The sequence below is a fragment of the Vombatus ursinus genome, unplaced genomic scaffold (assembly GCF_900497805.2).
Source record: "Vombatus ursinus unplaced genomic scaffold, bare-nosed wombat genome assembly UNPS02012901.1, whole genome shotgun sequence".
NCBI classification, from domain to species: domain Eukaryota; kingdom Metazoa; phylum Chordata; class Mammalia; order Diprotodontia; family Vombatidae; genus Vombatus; species Vombatus ursinus.
The window spans coordinates 1,344,304-1,356,457 of NW_020952679.1; positions in this window are offsets into that span (position 1 = coordinate 1,344,304).

Sequence of the window (12,154 nt, forward strand, 5' to 3'; positions counted from 1 at the left end):
TATCTATCTATCTATCTATCTATCTATCTATCTATCTATCTATCTATATACATACATACAATTTTTCCCTCCAACTACTCTGATACTGACAAAGTACTCATGAGTTACAAATATCATCTTTCCATGCAGAATGTAAACAATTCAACCTTAATAAGTCTCTTATGATTTCTCTTTCCTGTTTACCTCTTCATGTTCCACTTGAGTCTTGTATTTGAAAATCAAATTTTCTACTCAGCTCTGGTCTTTTCATCAAGAATGCTTCAAAGTCCTCTATTTCACTGAATGTCCATTTTTTCCCTTGAAGGATTATGCTCAGTTTTGCTGGGTAGGTGATTCCTGGTTGTAATCCTATCTCCTTTGCCCTCCAGAATATTATATTCCAAGCCTTGTGGTCCCTTAAGGTAGAAGCTGCTAAATCTTGAGCTATCCTGATTGTGTTTCCACGATACTTGATTTTTTTTTTCTTTCTGGCTGCTTGAAATATTTTCTCCTTGACCTGGGAACTCTGGAATTTGGCTACAATATTCCTAGGAGTTTTCCTTTGGGGATCTCTTTCAGGAGGTGATTGATGGATTTTTTCCATTTCTATTTTGCCCTCTGGTTCTAAAATATCAGGACAGTTTTCCTTGACAATCTCTTGAAAGATAACGTCTAGGCTCTTTTTTTGATCATGGCTTTCAAATAGTCCAATAATTTTTAAATTCTCTCTCCTGGATCTATTTTCCAGGTCAGTTGTTTTTCCAATGAGATATTTCATGTTGTTTTCTATTTTTTCATTCTTTTGAATTTGTTTTGCTGTGTCTTGACTTCTCATAAAGTCACTAGCTTCTAATTGCTCCATTCTAATTTTTAAGGAAGAATTTTCTTTTTTTTCTTTTTTTTCTTTTTTTCTTTTTTTTTTCTTTTTTTTCTTTTTTTTTTCTTTTTCTTTTTTTCCTTAGGAAGTATTTTCTTCAGTAAGCTTTTGGACTTCCTTTTCCATTTGGACAATTTTGCTTTTTTAAGGCATTCTTTTCCTCATTGGCTTTTTAGACCTCTTTTGCCATTTGGGTTAGGCTATTTTTTTTTTAAGGCAATTGGGGTTAAGTGACTTGCCTAGGATCACACAGAAAGTAAGTGTCAAATGTTTTGGTCTGAGGCCAGATTTGAACCCAGGTCCTTCTGACTTCAGGGCTGGTGCTCTATCCACTGCACCACCCACCAGCCCCTAGGCTATTTTTAAGGTGTTATTTTCTTCAGTATTTTTTTGGGTCTCTTTTAGCAAGCTGTTGACTGGTTTTTCGTGATTTTCTTGTGTCACTCTCAGTTTTTCCTCTACTTCTCTTATTTGCTTCTCAAAATCCTTTTTGAGCTCTTCCTTGGCCCGAGACCAATTCATATTTTTCTTGGAGGTGTTGGATGTTATCTTCTTCTGGTTGTATGTTTTGATCTTCTTTGTCAGCAAAGTGAGATTTTATCATCCGACTCTCTTTGCACTGCTTGCTCATGATCCCAACCAATTACTTGAGTTATAAGCTCTTTGTTAAGGTAGGGGTCTGCTTCCAGTGTGGAGAATGTACTGTCCCAAGCTTCAGGGGTTTTGTGCAGCTGTTTTCAGAGATACTGCTAGGGACCTGTAAATTTTCAGTTCTTCCAAAGTGCTATGATCAAGGGCGAGGTATTTACTCCTTTCCTGGCCTGTGCTCTGGTCTATGAGTGACCACAAGCACTCTTTTCTGTCTTGAGACTGTGAGGAGGATTTCCTTTCCATGGCCACTACAAGCTCCACCACACCAGAACTCCTCCTCACCCCAGGACCAACACCCAGTACTGTGACCCAAATCCAAGCATGGGTAAAGTAAGAGAATCCTGCACCAGCAATGAGATCCCTGAAATCCCCCTCTGATCAGCCACTGGATTCCCCCTCAGTCTGTGGCCTGCAAGCTCTGGAGGCAGCCTAAATAAATATTTTATAATCCTAGAGAATGGTCCTGAGCACTGAAAAGTTAATAACTTACTCAGAGTTCCTGAATTTATATGTGTCAAAAGAAAGACTTGGGCACATCTTCCCAACTACAAGGCTGGCCTGGCATTCATTGTACAATTGTATCATATACATTGTACACCTTTATCATTAATTTATTAATCTGACAAACCCTTACCAAGCTCTCTTGTGTGTAAGACACCGTGTGAGGCCCTCCAAATGAGTTTGAGTACCCCCCAAAAAGTGGGGATAGCCAGAGCTTAGCAGCATGGAGAAGCCACTGGGTAATTAAAACTAATTAGATTGGTGGTTTTTTGCTTGAAGATCCCCTTCTTCTGGTCTTGCTAGGAATGTGCCAAACTAAGACACCAGAGCAGATAACACTGATCATGGATGCCCTCCTGGCAGGAAATAGAGGTGATGAATAGACAGTTTGCAATGCCAAGGTATTTGGCAGATATCTACCAGATGACTGAAGATCTTATGTCAACTACATGTGGAAGACCTTCAGGGAATACTCTGTTTCTGTATGTTTCTGCTAGTGTCACACAGCAACTATATAGGCCCAATATTCAAGTTGCTCTCCTTCAGAAAGGCTGAATCTCAAGGAGGAAGAGAGGAACCTTTGTTCCTGGCCATGTAGTGACTGGAAATCAAAAGTATGCTCCTCCTGTATGAGTACAGTGTTGTACCCTCAACTAGAAGGATGTCTTTTGTATGGGCATCATAGAAGCATAGATTTAGTGCTGCCAAAGACCTCAGAAGTCATCAAGACCAACTCTAGCTTTCATAGGCAAGGAAATGGGCTCTAAGAAGCATCTTACACTGGGTGCCATAGCTAATATCTGAGATGAAATTGAAAGTCAGATCTTCCTTATTCCATTCTAATAAATCAACACATTTTTATTAGACATCTGCTTTGTGCTAGACACTATGCTAGGTACTGTAGATATAAATACAAAGAGTGGAATAATCCCTATTCTCAAGGAACTGCCACCATTTATAAACTTGTGGTGGGCCTACAGAGCTAATAACAAGCATTTGACCCAGCCCAGTCTCAAAGGCCCTGCCTATAAAGGTACCAAGATCTCAGAGGTAGGAGCAATTCCCAGACTCAAGAAGCTAGGTGTATCAAGGAGCCTTTGCTGAAGGGGATACCCAGCCATAAAACATTAGGAATCTTAGGGTAGAAAGGTGAAGTAGAAGGCCTGTGTTCTTTTGGACTCGAGAGCATGAGATATTTGCTTCAAGGTCAAGACACCTTCTAAATTGGCTTTATTCCCCTTCTTCTTTGGGATGAGGCTATTAGTCTGGTGCTAAGAATGAATTCAGTCTTCTAGGGATTCTGGGGTGATACAGACAGCAATTACTTGGGTAAAGAGCCAAGAGAAAACTCCATGCTATCTGAACCCATAACCTCCATGCCCTGCTCCCTCATATTTGGAAATCTTCCCTTGAAGGCCCAAAAGTTATAACATACCACCACCCTCCAGTCAGCTCCATGTTTACTTACTATGGCGCCCTGGAGGGTATGGGCTCTGACAACCTGTTGGAATACCAGGTACGCTCCTAGTCTATTTTCCTCTCATATCCCTGTGAGTAAGAATAAATACATGCCAAAGTTTAATCACTCCCATCTAGTAGCTCTCCTGTACTTTCATCCCTATACCTCTTAGCCAAAACTCTCCCCAGGTCACCTTCTCCTCTGCCTTCTGGACTTCTCACTGGATTGTAAACAAATTCCTATTCAATCTTTCTCACTTCATTTGACTCTGTTTTTCTTCTTATGTTAACCAACACCTAACTGTCTTTGGAAGATGCTGCATCCCTGGCCACCCTATCTAGAACCCAGGGAGGGATGTACCTTATTTTATGTGCTCTTATATAGCAATCAAGAAAGAATCACAGGAAGACAGCTTCTTCCTCTTTACTGCTTCCATTCTATATTGTCAATATTGTGCAGTTGTTTCAGTCATGTCCAACTCTTTATGACCCCATTTGGGGTTTTCTTGGTGAAGATACAGGAGTGGTTTGCCATTTCCTTCTCCAGCTCATTTTACAGATGAGGAAACTGAGGCAAATGGTGCCTAGGGTCACAAAGCTAGTAAGTGTCTGAGGCTGGATTTGAATTCAGGTCCTCATGACTCCCAGATTCTATCCACAGTACCATCTAACTGCTTTGTATTGTTAATAGTTGATGAGTATTAATTAACTACTAGGTCTAGGCACTGTGCTAAGCACTAGAGATACAAATAGAAATAAGGACAATACCTTCCCTCAAGGATTTTATGGTGGAAGACAATACACAAAAGCATGAGGAGAAGGGGTTTGAGGCTGTCACCAGAGAGTACCTGGCAGGGGAGTTGAAACCAAGCAGAACAGCTAGGGGGAAATGAAGGGATGACTGGACAATCTCCAGCCCTTTATAAAGGGAGACTTTGGGAGTTTGGTTGGGTTTTTTTGCTCCACCCTGCAGCTCTGCAATCAGAGAGGAGAGGCAACTGAGGCTGCTGAGCAGGTGCTGAGTGTCTGCAACTGAAGCAATCTCTATGATGATGAGATTTCTTTCTGGTGATGAGTTTATTTTAGAGAAAGCAAGATGTTCATGGATTGAAAATCAAGCAGAGCAGCTGGTGGAAAGGAAGATGCTTTTGTTCCCTTTGCCCCATCCCTCAGCATCTTCTCCTACCCCACCCACTCCGTTATCCTCTATCATCCAGTCCAGAATCTTCTCACAGCCATACACTGACCTCCTAGTTCATTGGCCTCCTTCAGGGAGTTCAGCACATCACTCACCAGTCATCCTCTCAGCCCCAATCTTCCCCTTTATATTCAAAGACTTCAGTATATATGTTGAGGTCTTATCAAAGAGTGTGGTCTCCCAATCCATCATCATCCCTAACTCCCATGACTTCTATCTTCATGCTACTTCACCTATCCATAAAGATGATCATGTCAAATAGCACCATTATCTAAAGCTATGTCACTTCCATAGTCTTGACTGAAATTCTTCTCTCTTGACCACAATGTTTCATTGTCCCATCTCTCCCTCTGACTCATTCCTCCTGAACCCATTCTTTTTTTTCTCAATTGCAAACTCCAGTCCTTCCCCTTGCTGCTCTCCAAGTTGCCAAGTCTTGTTAATTCCTCCTCCATAATATCTCTTGAAATCTATTCAGTCTTATGACCATTCCCCTAGCTCAAGCCTCATCACTACTTAACTGCACAATTGTAATAGTCTCCTAATTTGACTCTCCACTTCCGGTCTCTCCAATCCATCTTCCATGAATTTGCCCAATAGCTATTCTAAAAGAAAAGTTCTGACCACAATACTCCCCTGTTCAAGATGTTCCTGTGGCTCCCTCTTATCTCTAGAACGCAATCAATCTAAATACCTTTTCTTGGCTTCTACCACCTGTCACAGCCTGCTTCCAGCCTACCTCTCTTGGCTTAGTTCATGTTACTCTCCTTCACATACTCTACATTTCAGCCAAACACTGTTCCTAGCATGAATTCTCCCATCTCCCATCTCCCACCTGTGTGCCTTTTCAGAGTCTGTTTCTGATATCTGAAATCCACTTGCTCGTCACTTCTGCCAGATAGAATGCTTATTTTCCTTCTAGGCTCAGCTCTCTGAGCCTTAACACCTAGGTACTCTAGATTCCAGGAAAGCAAGTAGGTGAGCAGAGGGAACAAAGAAAAATCCATGTCCTCAGCAGGTCTAACCCAGTACATAAGTGAAATATTCCCAACATCTTGATGCAAGGAAGAATGAGAGAGCCTAGAGGCAGATGGGGGCACAGTGGACAGAGCACTCAGCCTGGAGTCAGGAAGCCCTGAGTTCAAATATGACTTCAGACACTATCTGTGACCCTGGTAACTTCTGTTTGCCTTGGTTTCCTCAACTGTAAAATAGAGATAATAATAGAATCTACCTCACAGGGTTGTTGTGAAGAAGTTTGTAAAAATGCTTATCACAGTGCCTGGCACATAGTAGACACTACATAAATACATGTTCCCCAATTAAAAGTTGGCAGATAACTCCAGGATCAGATCTTTCTTACTCCAACATCTACCACAGCCAGAGGGATCAAACTCCCAGCCAATGGGTCAAAAATGGAGGGCAAAATTCTTCACTGTGGCCAGAACTAAATGAATACAAATATAATACAACATAGATAATGTTAATTTGTGATTGTCTGAGTCAGTATAAGACCTGCAAGGATCTGTTTATATTTGAATTTGACACCACTGTACCACACCACACTGCATTCCCAAGGAGAGGGCAAGTGCAAATTATATCTGTAGGCTTGCTAAGATTTGAGGTGGGTGGTAAGTTTTGTTGAGTACCTACTAAGTGCAAAGGACTGTGCTAGATATTATGTCTAGCACCTTTGTCTTCTGAAAAAGTTAATGCATTCCTGACAAAGGAGAAAGCTATCTCCTTCTTAGTAGCAGCTCCAATATTATGAATTGAAAGAGAATTTTTTTATCCAATCTCTAGGGCAATGACAATGGCCAACTTTCAAAGAAATTCCATTTGCCTATGTTTATCTTTGAATAGATTCATCTTTGCTAGAATTTATATTGATTCACTTTGTTATGATTGGGGTAGGGGAGGGATGAAAGAGGAAAATCACATAAAGCTTCCCTGTGGGAGTCTGGCCTTCAATGCTTTGATGATTGCTTCCCAAGCTCATATTGATGGATGCTGGTGTCTCTAAAAGGCAGCTGAGTTCTATCAAATGCACCACTCCACATATGTCAATGGAAAGATGAAACATGTGCTCATAATAGAGCCAGTTTTGGATATTAAACATTCCATTTTGAAGAGAGAAATCAGGTGTATGCCCTGTGGGAACAGGATACTAGAGAAATTGAAAAAGGGCCCTTCCTGATGAGTTCTGAACCAGCTGTCCATACATCTTCCTGAAGCTGCTGAGAAAGGCTCCCCAAAGAACTTCCCATTCCTTTCTTCTCCTTGGCTATGTTGATGTGGGGGATGCTGAGCAGGTAGAGAAAGCCTGCCTCTGACATGTTTCCTTGATGGGGGGGGGGAGCTCTTTGAAGAGGAGATCTGATTCTGATGGCAGTTTGGCTATCCTTCAGTGGGGGAGGCAAGGATCCCTTCTGAAAACATATGGAGCCATCAAAGACATCCATGATACATGGCTCAGATCATTGTGGGAATAGGGCATTTGTATACATCACCAAATACGGAGCTCTGCTGGTATTCATTAGCATCATCTGCACATTTGCAGTCCATCTGGTTACCAGGGGCTATGGCATTTTTTCATTGTAAATGGTTTGTTTTTAACATTTAAAATGTTTGATCCTGTGGCTCCATTTGGATCTCAGGAAATTGGGTTTTCTTCATGTACATGGAGAGGACCTGGCTGGCCTGTGTGGGGCATGGATTACAAAGATCACTGGAAGTTTTGTTTCTTTTTCTTTTTCTTTTTCTTTTTTTTTTCCTTTTGGCTGTGTCCTTGTTTGAAAAACAGATTCTGTGATTCGCCCTATTTATTTCTCTGCTCACAAATAGTCTGGAAGATGGTTGTTTTCTCTTTCCTGCTCCTAGAACAGCACCAAGCACCCATCGGCCTTTCATCTATGTTTGTTCAGTGAATGATGGGTATACAGGGAAATGGGCACAGTAGAAAGAGTTTTGGCTTTGCAGGTGAAAAATGTGAAATGAAAATGCGGGTGAAAAATGACCTCTCAGGCGGTCACCACTCAGGCAAGTCACCTAGCAAGTCACTCCAGGCCTGTTTCTAGCTCTGTAAAAGAAGGAATTGCCGCAATTCCAGCGGACAGATAATGAAACGTGCTACTCTCTTTCTGATGGAGGATAATAGGGTTAAGATGAGAAGGACACAGCCATTTTTTTTGGACACAAGTGATGTGGAAATTTGTTTAGCTTGACTGCATATTTGTTATTGTTATTTTTAATTAAGGGAAGAGTAGAAGGAGAGAAAATAAATGCTTGTTACTTGAAAATAATGTAAAATACGGTGGAAAAAAAAGAATAAAATCAAATGAGGGGTTGGAGTAGATGCCTTTGAGTTCCATCTCATTCTAAACCCTGATTCTGGGATCCCATGATCTGGAGTTGCAGCGTTGAGGTCAAATTCTGCCTCTGCCTCTTACTTGCTGTGTGACCTTGTGCCAGACACTACCCTTTTCTGGGCCTCAGTTTCCTCCTCTGTGAAATGAGAGTCTTTGACTAGATTAATGGTGGCAAACTCAAATGGAAATGAGAGCCACTAAACCACATATAAGGATCACTATGGGTACCATTGCTGTGGCTACCATACTGGCTTAGAAAACTACATATTAACATCATCTATGATCTACTGAGTATTTGTTGTGTTAAATGTTTCCCAATGACATTTTAGCCTGTTTTGGGCAGCACTTGAGGTATTGTGCACTGTTTTTGACACCTATGGCCTAGAGGATGTCTGAGGTCCCTTCCATCTCTCTGATCCCATGGAAAAAGGAATGATTACCGCCATGTTATTTTGGATATATAAGATTTCAGAGCTTGGATCCCAGAAAGTCACTTTATTAACTTAACTAAACACATTTTATTGATTGATGATGTGCAACTTTACATCACAGTCACTACCCACATGATCCATTCCGTCCAGATCAAACTGATTCTTGTGACAAAGTAATTCAGCAAAGACTGGTCATTTCAGAGAATGTGTGAGCACATATCGACTGTGGCAACCCAGCATTCCTCCACCTCTCTGCCCTGTAGAAGGATGGACGTTCCTCTTCATTATCTCTTCTCTCTGACCTTCAGGTTTCTTTTCCCAATGTTCAGATTGCTTTTTCCTTCTAGTAATCATTTCAGCTACACTGTTGTAGTCTGTATCTATGTTACTGTCTCACTTCTGCTTACTGTGCTCTGCCTCCATTTAGATGAATCTTCCCATGTTTGGAGAAGTAGAATCTAGACAGAAGAGTCATGCAGGCATCATGAGGAGGCAGAGTTCAGAGCCAGAAAGCCCTCACTATTTTCATTGCTAGGTGATGTAGTGGAACTCAATGTCCTCATGTGGAGATTCTTTTTAGGCCCTGGGACAGGTGTGGCTGCTGCACCCTAGAATTGTCAGAAAGAGGGAGCTGTAGATTTATTAGCCTCATCACATAAAAACATGACTCATGTTTTAAACTCTCAGTATCTATTTAGGGGGGTGGCATTGTGCTTCTCTCTCATTTGACTTGGTCTGATTCTTATGTGAGATAGATGAAAGACAGAGACAGACAGACAGAAAGACAGAATAGATGGATGGGTGATGGATGGATAGACAGATGGACAGGATAAATGGATATATAGATACAAAATCTACACATATAATAGAATACATATATACATACATATTATATACATATATGTATGTACAATATATAGATACACAGAGAATTTATTAAGTTCTTATGTGTCAGGTGCTGTGCTAGATACAAAAAGTGGAATACACAACCCATGAAAATAGGACAGTCCTTCCTGTCAAGGAGCTTGTGTTCTTATATGGAAAGACAACTGCAAGTGTTGGACCAGGCAGCCAGTGTGGAAGTGGATCAGGTGAAGCCAAAGTGGAAAGTAAACAACTTGACCAGGCCCTCTCTCAGGACATAGTGCTTTCTAGAAAGGACTCAATATGTCCTGGAAAGCATCAATTGCATGGGCATTTGCAATCCCAATTAGACCTTCATTCACTAGAAAAATAGCATCAAACTTTTGTTGAGGCAGCTAGGTGTTGGAATATCTGGAAGGCTGGGCTTGGAGTCAGCAAAACCAATGTTCAAATCCTGCCTCAGACACCTGCTGAGCTGTGTGACTCTGGGCAAATCATTCATCCTCTCTCATCTAGAAAATGGGGATAACAAGAACCATCATAAGCAAGGGTTGTTGTGAAGCTCAAACAAGGCAGACAACACATGCAAGGTCATTGTAAGGATAAAATGGGATGACATATGCATAGTACTTTGCAAACCTTCAAGTTCTGTAAAAAGATAGCTATCATCATCACCATCATTGAAGGACATCAAGGGACAGTAGAAAAAGCCTAGGTTCCAATTCCCAATTCTGCCACCTATTAGTCGTGTGATTTTGGACAAGTCATATGACCTCCTGGAGCCTCAGTTTCCTCCTCTGTAAGATGGAAGGGTTGAAATAGATAGCCCCTGACATCCCTTCTACCTCTAGAGTGATGACCCTCACTCCTAACTCTTTCCCCTTCTCTGGACCCTGGTTTTCTTCTTGGTTGGACTCAAAAGATTCAAAAAAGCCTCGGAGGTCCCTTTTGACTCCTAATCAAAGATCCTATGAATCAGCCTTCCGTAAGCACCTATGCTGGGAGCTGAGTAAGATACCAAGTGTCAGCATCATGACTCTACTCTCATGAAACTTACACTTTAGTAAGTAGAAAGGATACAAATAGTAGTAAGTACAATATAGAACACTACAGGGTAAGTTATCAAACAAAGTGCAGTGTGAGGGTCAAAGTAGAGGGTCGGTCATAAAGGGGCCAGTCTCGAAAGTTTTACAGAAGATAAGGCCACAGAGTGGGGCTTTAAAATGTATAGAAATTGAACAAGAAACCAGAAAGACACATGGGAGGAAATGTCTGGGAACCTGGGAGCCCTGGCAGGTGTCTGCTGAGGTGAGACAGAGGGAATAACAGACGAAGGCAAGAATTGGTATGCCTTGACTTTCTATTGTCCCCGGAAGAGAGAGGGACAGAAGTACTAAATGTGGGAGGTCTGGTTCCTAGTGTCTTCCCTAGACATTGGTTCCAGTTTTGGCAGGCAATATGGAGAATGCTTTCAACAGATTATGTATACCTTAAAGACAAATTACTGAGTTTTCCATATTCTTTACACAGGAAAAGAGCATTTCCAGGTGCACGTAGACCCAGAGCTTGTGATGTCCAAATGACTTTATACACAGGAGCATGACTATGGATGAGTGAGTCCTTAACTCTCCTTTTGTCTGTGGGCAATACAGCAGAGTGAGAAAGGAGGCAGGGAGGGAGCTAGAACCAGCCAAGGTAAGGGAGTTAGGAAGTGCAGACTTTCATCACTGGCGGAGACCATGGGAGTGTCATGGCCCAAGCAAAACTGATTGGCTGAACACAGAAAACCAGGAACCCAAAAGAGAAAGCAAGAGCTGGATGATGTAGAGAAAAAGGCAAATAAGAAGAGATAAACAATATGCTGTGGAGACAAGCTAGCTGAGGACATCTCTAGTATCTTTTACAATTTTAATAGTTTTTATTCTGAACGTGACAAATATCAGCATCTCCACATAGAAAGAGGGGAACAATACATCTGTATATAAACCCAGGAATCTCTGTCAAGTACAACTGAGTGGTTTTTTAAAGTCTATATTAAATTTCATGTAATTGATTGAACACTATCTTGCTTGTCTGTGTGCTCTCCCGATCATCCTTCTGCTCAAAGTATTTCAAAAATCTTTTGTTGACTTTTTTCTTTTATCATTTTTTGACAGTATCCATACCCTCTTCCCCAATCACTGCCCACTTCCCAATAAAAGCCCATCATGGCAACAAATATGCACAGGCAAAAAGAAGTTCCCCACTAGTTCCCTATGAAAAGATGCTTGAATCTGCCCCTCCAGTTCATTACCTCTCTGTTAAAAGGTGGGAGACTTCATTCATTGGCATACTTGAAGAATTATGACCAGTTCTGGCCCTGATCAAAATTCTGGAACTTTTTCATAATTATTTTCCTTTTCACTATCAGTGTCATTTTATAAATTATCCTCTTGGTTCTGCTTACTTCATTTGGCATCAATTCATATAAGTCTTCCCAGGTTTCTTGGAATCCATCATTGCTTATGGAGCAATAATGTTCCATTGCATTCATATGCCATCATTCAGTCAACCTGTCCTCAATGTATCTACAAAGTCATTAAGTTCCAGTTCTCTGATCCTAAGCTCTTGGGATCATAGATTTTGAGTAGGAAGGAAGCTCAGAAGTCGTTGAGCTTAACCATCTCAGTTGACAGATGGGGAACCTGAGGCTTACAGAGCTGAAGTGACCTGGTTAAGAGCAAACATGTAATTATTTAATGAATAGAATCATGATTTGAATTCAGATTCTCTAACTCCAAACCTGGTTCCCTTCTGGATACCCCCTGTTGCCTCCTCTGTTTTGTCT